This window comes from Neovison vison, chromosome 9 (genome assembly GCF_020171115.1).
Source record: "Neovison vison isolate M4711 chromosome 9, ASM_NN_V1, whole genome shotgun sequence".
NCBI lineage: Eukaryota > Metazoa > Chordata > Mammalia > Carnivora > Mustelidae > Neogale > Neogale vison.
The window spans coordinates 26,898,034-26,918,064 of NC_058099.1; the positions used below are offsets into that span (position 1 = coordinate 26,898,034).

At 41.9% G+C, this 20,031-nt stretch overlaps 1 non-coding gene across 1 annotated transcript; it reads left to right on the plus strand.

Moving 5' to 3' along the window:
• The first annotated feature begins 19,655 nt into the window (after positions 1-19,655).
• On the plus strand, positions 19,656-19,762 carry LOC122917888. Its single transcript, XR_006386511.1, has one exon. It is a non-coding gene; the product is annotated as a U6 spliceosomal RNA (small nuclear RNA).
• Positions 19,763-20,031: the final 269 nt, after the last annotated feature.

Below are 20,031 nucleotides of genomic sequence, written 5' to 3' on the forward strand. Positions count from 1 at the left end.
TCACAACTGCCAGTGCCTACGTGTTCTTGCTTTCACTGACCTCTCCAGCCTCATCTCTCTGTCCTTGTCCATCAAATCTCAGCTCCTAAAATATAATAGGCTTATTGCCTTAAGATCTTTGAAGACATTACTTTGTTTGCCTGAAAAGTTTCCTCTGTCATTTTTGCCTAGTTCATTCCTACTTACCTTCAGATCTCAGGTTTCCCATTGATTTTCTCTGGGAAAGCCCTCCTTGACCACCTGTACTAAGGGATTTCTCGCAGTACACATACTTGTAGAATTCTCTGCCTTTCCTCACCACGGTTTGTAACTAGTTTTTTAAGAAATACATTTCTTTCTTTTTTTAAAAAAAGATTTTATTTATTTGACAGAGAGAGAGAGAGAGCACAAGAGATCACAAGCAGGAGGAGGAGCTGCAGAGGGAGAGGGAGAAGCAGGCTCCCCACTGAGCAGGGAGCCCAATACAGGGCTGATCCCAGGACCCTGAGATCATGATCTGAGCCAACTGAGCCACCAGGCACCCCTATATCTAATTTAAAGAATAGATGTAAAAAAAACCATTATGGTACAGAATGTTGATATGGGAGCTGCTGTTGGAGGAGGGGAGGCAAGTAGTATAAAACAACTCGCTACTTTCAACTCAATTTTGTTATAAATCTAAAACTGTCCTAAAAATTTTTTAAACTATTATAGAAAATTTCAAATGTATACAAAATTAAGGGGAATAGAATAACGAATTCCCAGGGACCTACCACCTTAGATCTTAGTATCATTTGGGAGCACCTGGATGGATCAGTTGGTTGGGTGTCTGACTCTTGATCTCAGCTTGGGTCTTGATCTCAGGGTTGTGAGCTGGATGTGGAGCCTACTTAAAAAAAAGAAATTAGATGTTAGTATCATCTGAGTGTTTGGGGTGATTAGTGAAATAACTTCATTTTAAATTGACTTCGGATTTCATGACTGATGTAAGAGTAAAATGATTTACATTTATATGTCCTATAGAAAGGATAAATGAGAATTTCTTTTAGAAAGCATAATATAAGGGGCGCCTGGGTGGCTCAGTGGGTTAAAGCCTCTGCCTTTAACTCAGGTCATGATCCCAGGGTCCTGGGATTGAGCCCCGCATCGGGCTCTCTGCTCCGTGGGAGGTCTGCTTCCTCCTCTCTCTGCCAGCCTCTCTGCCTACTTGTGATCTCTGTCTGTCAAATAAATAAACAAAATCTTAAAAAAAAAAGAAAGAAAGAAAGCATAATATAAGCCTTCACATTTTGGACTTTTCAGTCCCTAAAGACTCTGAGTGCACTTTCATGGCTATCTGATTTCAGTGGAGCAGTAGGGCATATGCTCTTGGCCTCTTCATTATGTCATTTGGACATCAGAATGCACTGGTTCCCTCAAGAGCATTTGAAACCAACATGAAAACCCTAATTCATTTCAATGACCACTCACCCTTACACTTCAGCACTTCCAGACAAAAGCAAAGACAATTAGCCACTGTGAGCTACACAAAAAGAAAAAAGAAAAAAGCTTTGAAAACAGAGTAAAACAGAATGACTAAGATGCTTAACTAAAGAAATCAGTTCCTTGAATGTTTTGGCTACTGCCCAACCCCCAGGCCTTTGCTCTTGCCCTGTCCAGATGATGCCCCTGGCTGATCTAGCAAACTCCCACATATCCTTGAGATCTTGATTTGAATGACTTGTCCCCTGAGAAGCCATTGGTGGTCCTAGTCTCGCCTTGACATAGATGGCCTTCTCTCTGTTTCAGCGTTATCCTTTGCTAATCTCTGACTCTGTACTTGATTTACTTTTACTCTCTGTCGAATTGTCTGTAAGCTAGGTGAGAGCAGAGCCACTGAAATGTATGTAGAGGCATTATAATAGAGAAATTAAACAACAACACATAAGCTTCAGAGTTTATGAGACCTGGGTTCAAATGATGATCCCAGCCCTTACTGGCTGTGAGGCCTTAGGTAACTTCTTGACTCTCACCCCTGGTTTTGCCACATTTTAAGTGAATACACTAATACCTGCATTATAGACTCATCACAAAAGTTATGAGAAATTATAAGTATAAGGCACTTAGAAGAATGAGTACCTAGAACACAGTTAATATTTAGTAAAGATATGTTGAAAAAAAGAAAAGGAAGAGAGAGAGGAAGGAAGGAAGGAACAAGAGAGGAAGGAAGAGGAGTGAATTCCCGCAGAAAGTGGTGGATGAAAAATCCCCACAGCTGTTAATGGATTCTAATCTTGCGGGTTGCTCTTCTCTATTTAGCTATGGCCAAATTAGAGGGGCTTTAACATTTTGAAATTGAAATGCATATGTTGTACTGTCTTTTGGGGAGAAAAACATGCTTTTTAATCCCTTTATGCTGTTACCTGAGGAGGAATGCAGAATTTGCCTTTCCATTTCTCCTTATTGACTGATGTGATTTTCATCTTTCAACTACTCTTTTGTATCTTTGGACTCATTCATTCTTGATGGACATCATGTCTTGTATTAACATGAAAATGATATTTACCGGGCATCTACTAGTACAGAGTATTACAACTAGCACAAATATGAAACAACATGGTCTTTTCAGCTTTGCCCAGGAGTTGGCAACATGAAGCTTGTGTGAGGTGAAGGGGTGGATGAGGAGATTCAATATGTGTAGCTCATGTACTTGGGTATCTTCTTGCTGGAGCAGGGGTTCAGGACGACGGGTACTTTTATGTTTCTCAGAAAAGCTCGACTTTAAGCACCTGCTGCCCTGGCACTTCAGTAGACACTGCAGGGCACTAAGGGAAGTAAGGCCCAACTCCTGCCTTCAAGGAGCTGACCACTGAGTAGGGGAGTCAGACACTGAGTTAAAGACAAGCTAGAGAAAATGCTATAAGAAAAACACAAGGAGAGTGTGTTAAGTTTCAAAGGAAGCAAAGTGTCTTTCAGGTTGGAGATATTACAAAAGACTTTATCCATTCATCCCTGCATTCATCCAGTGAAAAATATTTATTGGATGCCTATTATATGTTAGGCAGTAAGCTAGCTATTAAAAACAAGAGATAACTGGGCCAATATTCCTAACCTCAAAGGCTTCATAATAAAGTGGGAGGGACACATATGTAAACACACTGTATAGTTCGTCCATTCATTGATTTATTCAGCATTTACTGAGTGTTAAGTCCCAAGTTCAGGAATGAAATAAACATGGTCCCTGTGGGAAAAAGAACCTATAGTACAGGAGACAGGTGTATAAACAAAAAATTTCATGTTAAGTGCCATGACAGTTATGTTAAAAATTGCCATGTTCCCAGGTATGTGGCGAAGGGGCAGTTAATTCTTTCTGGGCTCAGGGAAGGCTTCTGAGGGGAACACAATGGAGGGTTACGAGAGGATGAAGAACTTGCCAGGTACTTGTAGAGAGGAGGGAGGTAGAGCAGTTTGTACTTGGACCTGCAATAAGGAACCAGAGTAGAGATGTGTTAGGATAGAGGCCAGATCGTGGAGGGTTTTTAAATATTGCAGCCTGAAGAATGGAATGTCAAGGCACAATGCCTGCTCAGAGGATCAGGTGAATAACTGAGCCCAGGAGGGCTTGGAGGGATTGTTGGGGCAAGATTCACAGTGGAGCAGGTGTCTGAGAGTAAAAAATGATGTGTAGGAACTTGTTAGGTGACCAGAAAGATGAAGCATTCAGTTGAGAGAAAACAGCATTCCTCAGGAAGATGTTCCCTCTTCTTGGATTCTGACTGATGCAAATAATGGAGAGCAAGAATTCCAGAAAGAGAAACAGCTTAAGTCAAGGGTCGAAAGCTCACACACGTATATAACTGAAGAGTAGTGAAAGCCTGTGGAACCAGTTTTTCCCGTGTTTCTAATCTCAGTGCACTCTGTGTTTGGCCCTGACTGTGACCATGGCACAAATGAGCAGAACAGGGATGTCCTCTATTGACTCCCTTCTCTTCAAGCATGGGTCTTGGGGATGTAGAGTTTTTGTAAAGTTAGGAGACCAAACTTGGTTTAAGGCCTTCAGATCAGTAGCAACTGCTCCATGGTCTGGGGGCCCTGTGACGAAAAGGGGCCTGAGGCTCCAAGGTAGCAGTGACCACTGGACCCAGTCCTCCTTCCAGATGGATCCATATCAAGGCTTTAAGCCCTGTGTTAAGGACTGGGGAGGCCAAAAAGGAACACGCCCATTTTCTCCTTCTGAGTTTGAAAAAATAAAACCAGGAGTCATGCCATTAGAGAAAGAATAGATGTATGGCTGGTGATGACTCTCAGTGACCAGCTCCTCAGTTTTTCCCTGGCTGCAGGTGGTCCCAAGGGTCTTTGCCCCCGCAGCTGGTGTCAGAGTCCTTAGCTGCAGGCTTTGGAACTAATTCTGAGAACCATGGCTCCCAGCCTAGTCTCAGGTCACCCTGTTCTTAGAATGGGGCTCCATGCCAAGTAACTGTCTTGCTTGAATTCTGTTTACTCAAACTGGTCCTTCTGGAGATTAAGTTTTCTACCAGAACCTTCACACTTAAGGCAAAAATCTCTCTTTCCAGCCTCCCGTACTACCTGTCTGGGCTGATTCCCACCGCTAGCAGTGTGATGCTCCAGTACCTGCTTCCCTTTTTCCAGGTTCCTTCTTCTTGATGAGCCCTTCCTTGACTATTTGCACTCAGCAAGTCTCTGTGGTTTTTGAGCCTCTGCCTTCCCTCCTTTGATTTGGCATATTTGGTGTTACTAGATACCCAGTTCTGAAACCAGGAGGCTGTTTTCTTTGAACAAGCTCACCAGTGCTAGCACATATCCAAATTAGGGCTGTCATCTGAAGGAGTCATCTGGGAAGGTTGCATTGTACCCCTAGTCCAGGGATGCTGTTATTGTTCAAGAACATTTCTGGAATTCCTAAGTTGGAATTTCATGCAGCCATCAGGGCAACACAGGACCCTAGTCCCTCACCCCTTCTCAGTTCTGCTTTCCAGTTTGTTTGTGGGAACACTGAGAGGCTCTGGGAGCTTTTGAACCTACTGAGACCACACATCAAATTAAGGAGGGACTGAAACCTGCTCTCTGTTTTCCTTCTACAAAACTCTCCTTTAGAGCCACCTTGGGAGCCATAGAAGAAACGATCTCGTAACTCTATAGCAGTCATTATTAATCTTTTTTGCATCATGGAGTCCTTGGGAAATTTCATAAAAGCTAAAGACATGGTCTTTAGGAAAAGACACATACACTTAAAACTTCTACACACTCCAGGATGAGAACCCCTGCCCTACGGAAACACCATCCCCCAGATTTCAACAGCGGCTCTTCTGCAGCATGAGTGTCTTTCTCATCCTCTAGACCTGCATCCAAAATGACCTGTGGCTGTTCCCAAATATCAAATCTCTGAAGGAACAAGATGTTCCAGTGCTGAGGAGGTCCAAAAGAATGTGCTGTAAGCTCAAAAGGCATTTCCACAGAGAGCATTCCAAAGATGTCTGAAGAAAGCCGGGGTCCCTGGAAAGTGTGGCTTCTCCAGATGACCACCTGGAAGAGGGCAGCATCTGTGTTCTATGCTGGTAAGCTCTTTATCAATCCCTTTCCCTCTCAGGCAAAGCTCAGGCGGACATGTTGGTATGACAGTTTCCTATCTGCTAATTCAGTGATGGATAATTACAAGACTTAGCAGATACTACGTCCTCCTTCACACAGGCTTCAGTGACCTGTCCAGGCAGTTCATGCTTCTTCCTTCCTCTCCCAAACCTTTATATAAACCTATCTCACTATTTTCATCCCTACTACTCCCAGCCAGCTTTGGGTACAGACTTTGAAGGGCAGACTCTGGATTCATGCATTTCATCATTTGACATTTACTAGAGGCCACTGTGTATTAACACTGCAGGCGCAATGGTGAACAAAAACAGTCCTGTAAGAAAGGCAGACAAGAAATCACACAACAAAGTGTGTTGAATGCTATCCTCTAGGAAATTCGGGGTGCTTTACAGTCCACCCTGTCTCTTGGGGAAGGGTATCTTTTAAGCCAAGATGTGATGTATCTGTTTCCAGGGCCCAGCACAAAGTATGTGTCTAATCCTGAACATTTCCCTAGGCCAAAATCCTGTGTGCTTGCTGAAAAGTCTTCGCTCATTCACTGGGGGCAACTGCTCGCTAATTAGAGTGGCTGTGGTGAACCAGGGAAAGCCAGCTAGCATCGGGGCCTGCTGGTGACATCTTTTAGCTTTTTCTGAGACAGCTGTGAAGTCGTGGAGAAGGCAGCGGATTTAGAACTCCCGAAGGCTGTGGCCTGGAGGCTTTGTACCGACTCGTGAGCTCTCTGTCCTTTCGTATACTGATGCCCCCTCCAAGAGCAAAGGAAGCTCTGTGAAAGGCCTTGGCCAACTTGAGGACGCAATCTATATCGCCTTACTGACCCCAGCTTTGCAGGGGAAGAGGAGGGCAGGGTACCCGTAGTTATAAAAGAAACGACAGGGCATTGCTTTGTAGAGCCTGTGTCGGGTCTTTCGCTGCCTCACATGACCTGAATTTGGCAGGGGGTGGGGGGCAGTTTGAATTCCAGGCGGGCTAAAAGGCCTTGGCTTAGGAGCTCTAACGGATTTCACAACACAGGGAAAAGCTTCCCACGGAGGGAGAGACGGGGGTGGGGAGTGGGGCGGGGAGAAGGCTGCAATTCTGCAAATCCGAAAAGGATAGGAGGTGGGAGAGTCCTGAAACGTCGAGGCCGAATGAGAACCACTCCCCCTGGCTTTCAGACAGCTCCCCCCATCGCCTCGCGAACAACCGCGACCCGCAAGCCATATTATCTCAAACTTGCATCTGGCCCTACCTACGCCCCCGCCCAACGCGCCCTCAGGGGCGCTGGTGGAGCCTTGGCCGCCGGGCCACCTGCGCATGCGCGGAGCTGCCCCGCCACCACTTTCTAGACACTCAGCAGTGGCGTCCCGATCCTGTCGTTTTATCTCCGGTTGTGCCTCGCTCTTAATCCAAAGCAGTTTCAGAGTCTGTAGGCTGCCGGAGGGCGATGGGGTTGGGAAGAAAGTCAAGGAGCGCTCGGTCCAGAAACTCCAACTCCCAGGAGGAGGCGCGCTAGTTCCGCCCCCTCGTGGGCGGGCCGAGAGCCCTCCCCGCGGCTTAAAGCGGCGAGATCGCTTCTTGCAGGCTTAGCTCGCCGCTGAGCTCGTGCGTTGGGTTCCATCCTGGGCAGTGGGAAGCCTTGGTGTCTTTGCATTTTTGTCTGTCTGTACCTCAATTAGCGAACAGCACAAAATCCATAAACAATAGTTAAGCGCGTTTAGAGGCTTCCCTCAAGATCAGGAGCTTGCAGCTTCTGCTTCACAAATTCTGAACTGTCCATTTAGCACTCATGAACCTAAAAAATGGCTTGTGTATTGAATTTCTGTAAGATGAATTATTTTCCCTGCCATATCAAAGCAACTTTATTTTCTTTTCTAGTTTTCGTGTGGCAGTGACTGGTATTAAGTCTCACTTATTTTCTCTAAAGACCCAGCAGTAAATAAGAGGTAGTCTGTTTGGAAAATGTCCTGCAGTAAATCATCCTAAAACAGTAAAATCTTGTTGATTTGATAAATATTCTGCTTTAATTTTCTAAGCTTTACATTTTTTTGTAATAAAGTGTCTTTAAAATGTAGCACACTTGGAATCCTGTTTTAAGGTGCAGTTTTTTGTTTTGTTTTGTTTTTTAAGATTTTATTCATTTATTTGAGAGGGAGAGTTGGAGAAAGAGAGAGTGCACAAGCGAGCAGGGGGAGGGAGAAGCAGACTCCCTGCTGTGCAGGGAGCCCTATGAGGGGCTCTATCCCAGGACCTTGAGATCATGACCTGAGCCCAATGCAGACAATTAACCAAGTAATAACCAACAGAGCTACACAGGTACCCCAAGTTGCAGATTTTATCATCTACTTTTAATCATCATCTCATCTTTGAATAGGATGTAGAGGGGTGAGGTTTAGAACTGCTATACTTAGCTTCTTGCTATAGGGAAGCAACAAGTGATGGTTCTTACATGGTGTGAGGAATAGCTGTCAGAATAGTGCCATTGGGGTCCTAGGTCCTTGTGACTGTTGTGGATTTCTTGAGGAGTAGCAACTGGTAAAAACTGACTTAAGATTTTATGGGCTTAACACTCTAAATGGAAGGACTTCCCTACTCTCTATCTCAAGTCCTAACCCTGATTTCTTAACAGCTGCTAATAAACCACCTCCACTTCCCAACAATGAACTCTTTTTGGTTATAAAGGCCTCAGAGGGAATCAATTCAGAAGTTGAATGTGGAATTTAGAGTTGGGTTTCTTCTTTCTTTTTGGATTCCTCAGCTTCAACTTGCTGAGTTTTATGACTACGTATGCATTTAGTCTGTTTCTTGTGGTATTTGTGGATAATATGAAATTGGCCATCTTTGCCAAAAATGAACAAGACGTATAATTTCTTATTTGTTCTTTGTATAGGGGAGTCAAATGAGAGGCATACTGGAAAAAGGAAATAATAGTTGATGTATAGTGATTTGGGGGATGACTAGAGCAGCCATTGTGCTGTAAACAAACCCTCCATACATTATGAAACATTAAATCAGGGAGAAAGTAAGACTCGTGGTATTTGGTAAGATTTAAAATTTCCCCAAATTCTCAAGTGTTCTCTTTATGGCTTAGAACAAGTTTTCTGGCTATCAACTGTTTTATTTAACATTTAGTTTGTCAAGTTTTAGCCGGCAGAGTGAGAAAAGAAAGCATAACGTATAAGACAATATTATTTTGTACAGGACAATTTCAAGAGAACTTACAAATTATTAACACTTTTAAGAGAAGGGAGCTGGAAATAAATACAATATACAGTAATCAAATTTATTCCTGTCACCACCAACAAAGGACAAACATCAATTTGACAAAAGATACCACTTACATTGGCAATAGAAAACATCAGGAACCTAGAATAAATCCTTAAAAATAAAAGGGTGTGCAGAGGGAAGATAAAATAAAAAATAGGTAAAAAAAGATAAAAAATAAAAAGGTGTCAGAGGGAAGTGTAAGACTTTATTGAAAAACATTAAGAAAACATTTAAACAAATGGATGGATACATCATGTTCATAGGTAAAAGGATTCTATTTTATAAAACTATCAATTGTCCTCAAATCTATACATTTAATATAACCTGAATAAAATTCTCAATAGCGTTTTTAGTGTATCTACATTTACATACTAAATATACTAAATGTATATTCACATACTAAATAAATATTTAGTGTATTTAGAGATTATGTGTGACCTGACAAACTTATTCTAAAATTTATGCAGAAGATCCATGGTTCATGAATAACATTTTTAAAAGAATAAGGTAGGGAACCTAGTAATAAACCAGTATGGTGGTGTTTCTGGGAATAGGAAAATAGAGAACAGAACATAGACTATGCATATGTGGGGACTTATGTGATAAATCATGGGGAGAAGGTGGACTGTTCAATAAATGGTGCTTGAAATTATTGGTTAGCCACATGAAAAAAAAAAGAATAAATACATTCTAGGTTAACTAGAGACTTAGTGTGAAAAACAAAACCTTAAAACTTTTAGATGTTCTCCTATATATCTTTATGAACTTGTTTAGAAAAGGATTTCTTAACCATGCTGCACAAAGCCCAAACTATGAAGGAAAAGACAGGTAAATCTGGCTCCATTACAAACCAGCAAGAAAGCAAACAAACAAAACTTCTGTACATTAGAAAACACAAGTGAAAAAGCAAGGCAAACACTGGGAAAACATGTACAACTCAGAGATAAAGGATTAGTATTCAGAACATATAATTACTACAAATCAATAAAGCAGAGGCAAATGATACAACATAATGACACAATAGTAATGAACAAAGATATGACTTAGCAATTTCCAGAAGAGGGAAGCTGAATGGCTAATAGTGAGAAGATTTCAACCTCCCTGGTAATCAGGCAAATAATAAAACAACAAGAAGATATTGTTTCACATTTATCTGATTGGAAAAATTAGTAGGACAAATAATATCCACTGTTGTCAAAGATGTTGAGCGACAGAAACTCTCATCTACTGCTGTTAATTTAAGTTATTCAGTTTGGCAATCTCATGAAAGTCATGGCAATAAAGGAAATCCACTTTGAGCATGTAACCTCGAGAAACTCTACATAAGTATATGCAGATGCATAAAGTGACATGGTGGAAAATATTTATAGATGATGACAGCCCCAAATAGGAAACAATGAAAATGTCCCTCAAGAGCAGCATGGAAAAGTAAATCAATTCATTCAAGTAAATGCTATAAAGCAGTGAAAGTGAATGAATTAGAACTGCATTATCAACATATATAAATCTCAAAAACATAATTTGTGCAAGAAGAACAAGTTACAGAATAATGTGTCCAATGCCAATATAATACCACTTATACAAAGTTTGGAACATACAAAACTATACTAATTATTAATTGTAGATACTTAAGTTTTTTTTGTGCATGTGCAAGGTGGAGGAAGGGCAGGGGGGAAGAATCTTAAGCAGGCTCCACACTGAGTGTGCTGATGCAGGGCTCCATCTCATGACCCTGAGATCATGACCTGAGCTGAAATCAAGAGTCACATGCTTAACCAACCAAGCCCCCTCAGTGCCCCTAATTATAGACACTTTTATATGTAAAGAAAATATAAAGGAGATGCATAAGATTAATAAACACCAAATTCAAGGGGAAGAAATAAAATTGGAGCTTCAAATATGTCTATAAAATTGTATTTCTTTATTTCTGGAAATTTTCCATTAAAAGAAAAAGAAAAGGACTGGGCTCTGGTGAACTGAAGTTATATTTACATTTTCAAATAACTTTCTGAGTTTCCCTTGTAATTCAATCCTGTGAGTCATTGCTCTCAGTAGGATCCCTTGGCACTGAGGACTAAGGCATGTAGGGGTCTTGCTGAGGGCCATCTGTCTAGCTTTGTCTCCACATCCCCAAGCACAGTTGTATTATTGAAGATAACATGGTTAGCTACACTGAGGAGTTTGAAGCTCGCTGAGAATCCTTACTCTAGGAACAGAACAGGTGTGGACTAAGAGCATAGACTTTTTTTTTTTTTTTCCATAGAGAAAGAGACAGCAAGAGATGGAACACAAGCAGGGGGAGTGGGGAGAGGGAGAAGCAAGTTTCCTGCTGAGCAGGGAGCCCTATGTGGGGCTTGATTCCAGGACTCTAGGATTATGACCTGAGCTGAAGGCAGATGTTTAATGACTGAGCCACCCAGGCACCCCAAAAGCATAGCTCTTTACTACTGATCTGTGATAGATGCAGATAGAAGCTACAGTTTTAGGCACTTAAAATACCTCATCTCTCCGTGGGTATCTTCTAATCAAAATAGGCAAATTAGGGGCACCTGGGTGGCTCAGTGGGTTGGGGCCTCTGCCTTCGGCTCAGGTCATGATCCTAGGGTCCTGGGATTGAGCCCCACGTCGGGCTTTCTGCTCCGTGGGGAGCCTGCTCCCTCCTCTCTCTCTCTCTCTGCCTGCCTCTCTGCCCACTTGTGATTTCTCTCTGTCAAATAAATAAAATCTTTAAAAAAATTTTTTTAAAAAATAGTCAAATTAATTTGCTGAAATCCTGTATACTAGTGGGATGGCAGCTGAGCCAAATTCTTGAATGAGGGGCTCTTCTCCCCCCACTGCAATTGGTTTTTAGTTTTAGAAAATGTGATTTTGGGGGTGGGTGATATGGGTGAAGGTGGTCTAAAGGTACAAAATTCCAGTTATATAATAAATAAGTCCTGGGGATGTAATGTACAGCTTGATGACTATAGTTAACAATAGTGTATTGTATATTTGGAAAGTTGCTAAGAGTAGCTCTTAAATGTTCTTATCACAGGAAGGGGGTACCTGGGTGGGCTCAGTAGGTTAATTGTCGGACTCTTGATTTTGGCTCAGGTCATGATCTCAGGGTCCTGGGATGGGAGGGCCCGCACTGGGCTCTGTGCTCAGCATAGAATCTGCTTGTCTGTCTCCTTCTGCACCTCCCCTAGTGTGCGCTATCTCTAAAATAAATAAGTAAAATATTTTTTTAAAAGTTCTTATCACAAGAAAAACAGTCTTTTGTAACTTTGTATGATGATGGATGTTAACTAGATTTGTAGTGATCATTCTGTAATATATGCATATATCAAATCATTCTATGGTACAGCTGAACTAATACAACATTATATGCCAATTTGTCTCAATGTAAAAAAAGAAAAGGTGCTTTTATATTACTTTTTTATGGATTCAATATAGTAAAACAAAAACAAAAACAAAACCAACTATTCACCTGCAGATTACTTGTTATACCTTGCTTTACTAAAGATACATAGTTACAAAAATTAAGTTTGGCTGAAAAGTTTCAATACTTATTTTCTTATTATTTTGGTAGCACATGAAATTACCTATTGAAAAATGTATTAAATCTTTTTTTTTCCCCTCAGAACAAGAGCACTTGAAATAGTACACGTCATAGGACTTATTGGCTTCTTATCACCTTTACTTTAATACCTTGAATCACAGATCCTCCTGGATTCTCAAGTGATGCATGACCTTGGAATGTTTTCCATTTAGGCACCCACGTTTGCACAGTACTTGACTGAGCACCTAATAAATAAGTTTTATACTGTCTTTGTACCATAGAGCTTATAAACTAAAGGAGAACCAGTTGTACTGGCTACTCAGCCTTTCCCTTTGGCCTCATTGCTCACCCTTTTATAACCTCCAGGTTATTGGAACTGCTTGAGCCAAGACTTATAGGGTCCCCCACTTACCCTGCAGTCATACAGTGGGCCTTCACTACATGCTTTGCTTGAAGGTGGTAGGAAAGAGTTTCTCTTTCTTTAGGAAAAGTCTGCTAAACTTTTGCCATGGGCCATCCATCCATCTATCCGTCCATCCCTTTGATGTTTACTGATTCCTTCCTGTGTGTCAAGCTCCTTAGACCTGTGGCTGTGGTCCAGGAATAGAGAGGTGGAGGCTTGTTCAAGCCCCACCCCCCTCCTTTCATGAAGATCTGTAGCTTCTGCCAGAAACTCTGGAACATGGGTGCCACCTGAAACAAATAAAACATGCTAAGTACTGGGATCTTTCTATATACACTTAACAGTGCTTAGATGTGCCTCTCAAGGTCCTGCTGAGCAAGGTTCCACTTGAAAACTATAGTCAACCAGTATGCTACATCCAGTGACTGGGTATAAAAGTTATGAGAAGCTTAAATATTGAACCGTATAAATCTTTAGTAAGTTTTTGATCCACAAAAAGTCATATAAGAAAAACTAATGAGATACAGAACAATCAGATAGGCCAGGAGACCAACTCTAAAGATAGAGAAAACTGATGGAAGAGAGAAGGGCTTGGAAATGAAACACGTAAAAATGCCCTGGAACTCATCATATAGCAATGCTGAGGGCAAATCGTAAACAAACCTGGAAAAGCATACAAGAAATCTTTGTTACAAAGAGCACTTCAGTGCAGGAGTTAAAAATATGCACTAGATTGCGGTGATAGGAGGATTTCTCCAAACCCTGTACGGGGGGACACAAGCAGAGCTGGAAGCCGCAGAGAACTAATACAGGAGGCCAACTCAGTACGAATATCTCCATGTTGCTGAATCTAATTGCAAACAACCCTATGTTGCTCTCTCAAGAGCCTGATTTTTGAACTCACTAAGTGCATTGTAATGAGATGTATGAATGAATAAATGCATTACTACTTTAGTAAAATCTGCTAAAATGGGATGGCCCATGGATTTGCCAAGCACCAGAGGAGGACAAGGACGGCTGAGTCTTGGGCTTACCAGGGCTGCTGTGCCCCGCTGATGGTTACGTTGCCTGTCCCAGGATGTGGCACTCAGGTACTATAGACTTTGAAACATGCCAAAGTGGACCTTCTCCCCTGCATGGTCTACTTCCTTAGGTAGGCATATCTCCTAGAGTAATTTCAGAAATAATTCTGATAATAAGAATAAAAGCCAGAATAGCTTTTGGCTCTAGTGCTAGGAAGGGGAACAGAGCTAGAGGGAGTGACATGTAGGTCTTGGATCCCAGGCCAGAGTTCTTCCTCCTACATCACACAGCTACTTAACATTTTACCTCATTTATTATTATATACAGCAAAATTTCCTTTTTTTAAAGTGTACAGGTCTAAAAATTACCAAAATTAAGATGCAAAACAGTTCCATTACCTCCCAAAATACCCTGTGCTGCTTACTCCTTTGTAGTCAACCCTTCTTCTCATGTTTAACCCCTGGCAGCCAATGGTCTATCTAGTCTCTGTCCCTTTAGTCTTGCCTTTTCCGGAGTGACATGCAAATGGGATCACACAGTAACGCAGCAACTTTATAATTAGGGGATTTAAAACAAATGTAAGCAAATACAGAAAAACAGAAAGATAGAGCCATTCCCTGAATATTCTAGTTAAGTCAAATTTACTGTGCCAGATTCCTCACATATTCCTAATGCTTCTCAAAATATTTTTCCTGACTAAAGCAACTTTTGCTTCTCTTTCTCTTGGTCCGCACTCTATTGCTTAGGAATTTGGGGGGTTGCTTTGCAGTTATTTCCTATGTGGTGATGATAGTTGAGTTTGTACAGAGGAGACTTGCTTTGTAATATTTTAATATTTTACTATTCTGTCTGGAAGAGGGATAATGTATTTTTCTAGAACTTTTACAAATAAGGTCTGAACTAAAGAGGAGAACTAATTTCCGTGGAGTTCAATTAGGATTTTCCTGAAAGAGAGCAGACAAGAAGGATGTGGGAAGCACAGCTAGGCACATAAAAATTAGAAAAACTCTCAGGGCCATAATTTATGAAGATCAACTTCCTACATAAAGGAACATAAAATTCCAGAAACATAAAATTGCCAGGCACGCAGAGGGAAGGCAATGCCTGTGCGTTTGTTTGGAAGCACACAGCGTCTTCCTGAGGCAGACAGAGCAGCCGTACTGACAGCATGAGGTCGTAGCCTCCTTCTCCATCACCCTCTCTAGCTCTTCGTGATCCAGAACACAGTTCTTATAAAAAATGAATGGTATGGAGCAAGATTTTACCTTGAATTCCCCTTGACTGTTATTGATTTTAAAACAACAACAACAAAAAAAAAAGACTTTGGGGATGTGGGCTTGTTTTGTTCCATCCCGAGAAGCGTGGAATCAATAGCACTTCCTACTGGGGACAAGGGTGGGGTAAAGCGTAGGCTGCTTCCTGCGGTCTCCATTCTTCACTGGTGGTGTTTCCTGCTCATCTCTGCTTCACAAGGAGAGTTGCCCTTTGGTGCTGTCTCAGTGCAATTACCGTCTTTCTATGATGATGTCACCTTGCTTTCCCTACCAATTACCAAATCATTTGTATCAAACCTCTGTGTGTGCCTGATGACGCTTATCACCAACATCAGACCTCAGAGCAGTGCACGGCCCCGGGGATGGGGTGGGGCACTCTGCAAACACAGTGATGGAGAAAGTGGCATGGAGACCTACAGGGGCAACATATGTTTCAGATCCTGGTATTTTCTCAGCTCTCCTGTTGTGATAAAATCCAGGCCCTGGCGAGTCATTACTATATATTTTTATTTGCGAATGCATTTTATACAAACTCTTATCTAAATCTGTCATGCTTTACTAATAAAAATGAAAACAAAACTCAGTTCTGTATGCAGTAAGCCCAAGTTTTAAGATAGGAAAAAGTAAAGTTATTAAACTGGTGGGTTTGGTGTGCAAGCTCTGGCATCAGATGGTGAAACAGATGGTTTGTAAGCACATAAGCAAAGAAAACAGCAGGAGTTTACTAAAAGCAAGCCATGCTCAACTAGCCTCGTTCCCGTTTATGAGAGGGTTGACACTGATCGAAAAGAGAAATTCCTTAAAATCAGTGTATCTTGATCTCAGTAAGGTTAAAGTGTTTTCTTGAGGACAAGATGGAGGAAGTCACCCGAATGGTGATGTGGTAGATTTGTGCTAGTCCATCAAGTGCCTAATGGGCCTACGGCAACCTTGAGGGAGGTATACAGTGGCATGTCATAGGACTTTTAATTGTCCCCTAATTTTATCAGTAAGTTAAACGAAGTTTGTACCTACCTTTATACAACACTTTAGAGGTACTCAATACAATGAATATCAAAATCAAGATTTTTTTAAGAAGGAAAATAAAGCCAACTGAAACAACACCCCACATTAATAAGTGATTTTTAATATAGGCAGTGTAAAGTCCTAAGTCTGTGTCTTAAAAAATACACAAGTATTTGATGGAGGAGAATGGACTTCTTGTTAGTTCATGAAAAGAAGACACAGAGATTTTAGTCAGTTTCAGATGTCATGTGAGTCAAACATATAAAATGGTTGCTGAATAATAGAATAGTATCCACAGCAGATGGAAATGCCCATCGCACTCTACTTTCCAATGGTCACACTGATCCGTACTACTGTTTCTAAAACCATGTGTCTGGTTTTAGAAAAGACATAAACAAAATGGAGCAGATCCAGAGGATCTGACCAAGTCGGTGAGAATCTGTAGATCCTATCATGGGAAGGAGAGGGAATAGCTCCCACAGCCCTGAATGTCTACTCTGAGCATAAGAGAGAAAAGGCTGGAAGCAAAGAGGAGGATGGAATGAAAATTGGTCAGTTTTCTAGTGGTTTAAAGAATAAGGAAATGTGTCAGAAGTAGCCCCAGAGCACACATTATCTAGAACAGGGAGAGTTGGGTAGGGCATTCTATAGCTGTTGCTTTCTTGCCATGAATAAGGCTAAGGGGTGTGTGTGCCTGAGTGTGTGTGCATGTGCGTGTCCATGTGTGTGTGTGTGTTTGTATAGATGTCAGGTAAACAGGTAACTAGGCATGATCAGAGTGTATTGTCTTAGAATGGCTGCTATCACAGAATGCCACAGACTGCATAGCTTATAAACAACACAAATGTGTATCTCACAGTTCTGGAGACTAGAAGTTCATGAACAGGGTGCCAGCATGGTTGGATTCTAGCGAGAGCCCTCTTCTAACTTGCAGACTGCTGTCATCTTGTGTTCTCAGATGGCAGAAAGAACTCGAGAGCACTGTTTAGTGTCTCTTTGCTAAGGACACTGCTCCTGCTCAAGAGGGCTTCCCCCTCATGGCCTGATTAACCTCCCAAAGGCCCCATCTCCTAATGCCATCATATTAAGGGTTAGGATTTCAACATATGAATTCTGAGGGGACACAGACACCGAGTCTGTATCAGGGTACATTTCTGCTCCCTGTTGTTTCACAGAGGCTTCCTCCAGGAGAATCCTGTTTGTCCTTGGCCAGTTTTGTTCCTCATTCCATATTCACTCTTATCACTTAGTGCCAGCCCTGTGGTAGAAATTGGAGACCCAAGGTAGAATTAATCCAGTTTGCACACAAAATTAGCATAGTATCAAGGGGGCAAATGGGCTCACACTGAAAGCCTGAGCCGTGCAGTGAGGAGTCTAGTCTAGAGTCACTCTCTTATCAGTGAAATGTCTAGGTGTCAGCTCTGCTGACTTTCAGAGCTGGAGGGAATTTTGGACATCTGCTCAGTGCATGGTTTTTCAAACAGTGCCTTGTGGCATCCTGGGGCTTTTGCAGATATTTCTTAGGAGTTGCTGTGTGTGACAGGGAAGGCTGAATCACAAGATGTCTGGAGGTCCTCCCTTCTCACACTTCAAGCAGAGCTGCTTTGCTTCTCTCTGTTTTATTTGTTCATCATCCATACCCGAAGTAAGCTGAGGAAGGGGTACTGCTACTGCTAATTGTTTAACCATGTCTCACACCCGTGCAGGAATGTAGTGGACAGTAGCCAAAAGGTATTGTGGTTTGCTTGATGTGATGAAAGAAATGTTTTTGTTTATATGCTCATATAGACTGGTATCTCTTCATTCAGTGATTTGCTGAAATACCAAATAAGCCAAGATCCTCTGTGTTTCTAAAATCATCCTAAGATTTTCCCTCAGACAGTTAGCTCTCTCAGAAGACTTCAGACTCCCTGAGGGCAAGAACTTTGCTCTAGTCACTTTTGTTTCTCAGGTGAGTAATGCAGTGCCTGACACATAGGGCCATTTCAAATGTTTGATGACTCTATGAAGAAGGCAGTAAAATAATGTATTAATTGGAACAGATCTTCTGACTGATTATGGAAAACAAAATAAAATTCTGAAACCTCGTTCGGTTCTCAGTAACCCAGTATGCTGAGTATACACATATTCATTATACTCCATTAGCAGTCACTATAGCATCAAATTAGATATTGATTGGTGTCAGAGAAGAGCAGAGCATTTGGCTCTGAAGCGGTGTCATCTCTTCCATCTGTGAACACCCAGCTTCCTGTCCCTTCTTAGTGAATCCTGGAATCTAAGTCATGAATAATGACAGAATTCTGCCAAATCTATTTCTCAGAGGAGGGCTGTGTAACTTCTTTCCTTGTGATGCACTGACTCACTGAACAGCTACCCCTGTGGATTCCAATTAGCAGTAGTTCGTACTCTTTCTGGTCAGACTTACAGGCAAATTTGAAATCTTCAGGATTCCTGTAGCCAGATCTGAGTGTGGGCTGGAAACGCTCAGACAGCCCTGGAGGCACTCCGTAACTAACTGATCCATGACTGTCTGGCTTGGGCTTGGCCAGACCAAAACCTGCACTTTGTGGTTCTCCTCACAGAAGGTACCTTTGAGGTGTGAGATAAAAAAACAATGTAACTACATAGTGTATGGAGAGGGTGCTTTTTTGAGTTTCACCAAAGGGGTTAACCTCTAAAGCTGCTACTGGTACACACACACACACACACACACACACACAAACACACACTGTGCAAAGAGTCTTTAGTCAGGAATGGAAGCCAAGATTTCATGTATAGACCAAGAAAGGGAGGAGTGGCATTCTCAGAAGGGAGTTGACAGGCGATAGCTGTAAGTTATGCCAAGATGCCGTGATCATATAGTGGTTAGTACTCTGCCTTGTGTAAGTTATACCAAGAAAGCAAAGAAAGGCCCTGAAAAGCTATGTGAGCAGTTAAGGATCCTGCTTTTGATTAGCAGTACATAAGTCTTAAATTTTATCCTTTTCTGGGCTGCCACCCTTATCTAGAGTAAGTGGAATATCTTAAAAATTGTTCCTCAGACTCTTTATGCATTCTGAGACCATGACTTTATAGGAAGGTATGATTTTGCTCATTCTGAGCGACTGAATTCTATAGCTGAGGACACTGAGACAAACTTTGTCAAGTGTAGACTGGGCACATTGTGTCTCCTCCTACGAATGTGAAATGACACAGGAAGCAGAGACCCACTTTGAGCCGGGGAACTTATCAGTAGTACCTGTTTTCCTCATAACAAATCCCAAATCTCAAAGATGGCTCCATTTTGGGAGGAAGGGTTGGGCAACATGGGTGAAGGAGGGAGGGAGATACAGGCCTCTGGTTATGGAATGAGTAAGTCATGGGCATAAAAAGAAGAGGATCAGGAGTAGTCAGTGATATTCTAATAGCGATGTAGTGGGACAGATGGACGCTATACTGGTGGTGAACATAGCACAGTATATACATTTGTCAAACCACTAAGCTGTACACCTGAAACTAATGTGACCTTGTAGGTCAATTTTACAAAAAAGGGGGAGGGCTCCATTTTTTTCAGGGAAGCTCGTTCTTCCTCTGAACTTGCTCTTCAAAAGCTGAAGCTCTCACTTTGGCAGCACATATACTAAAGTTGGAACGCTGAAGAGAAGATTAGCATGGCCTTTGTGCAAGGATGGTATGCAGATTCATGGAGCGTTCCATATTTGAGGCACCTGGGTGGCTCAGTCGGTTATGCGTCCAACTCTTGATTTGGGGTCAGGTCATGACCTCAGGGTTATGAAATCGAGTTGGGCTCCCAGCTCAGTGAGGATTCCACTTGAGATTCTCTCTCTTTCCCTCTCCTTTTTCCCCTCCCCCTGCTCGTGCTCTCACTTCCTCTCTCTCTCTAAAATAAATAAATCTTTTTTAAAAAGCTAGAAGCATATTTCATTCTTTCACCTACATTGAGTACATACAGAGCACCTACTATATGCCAA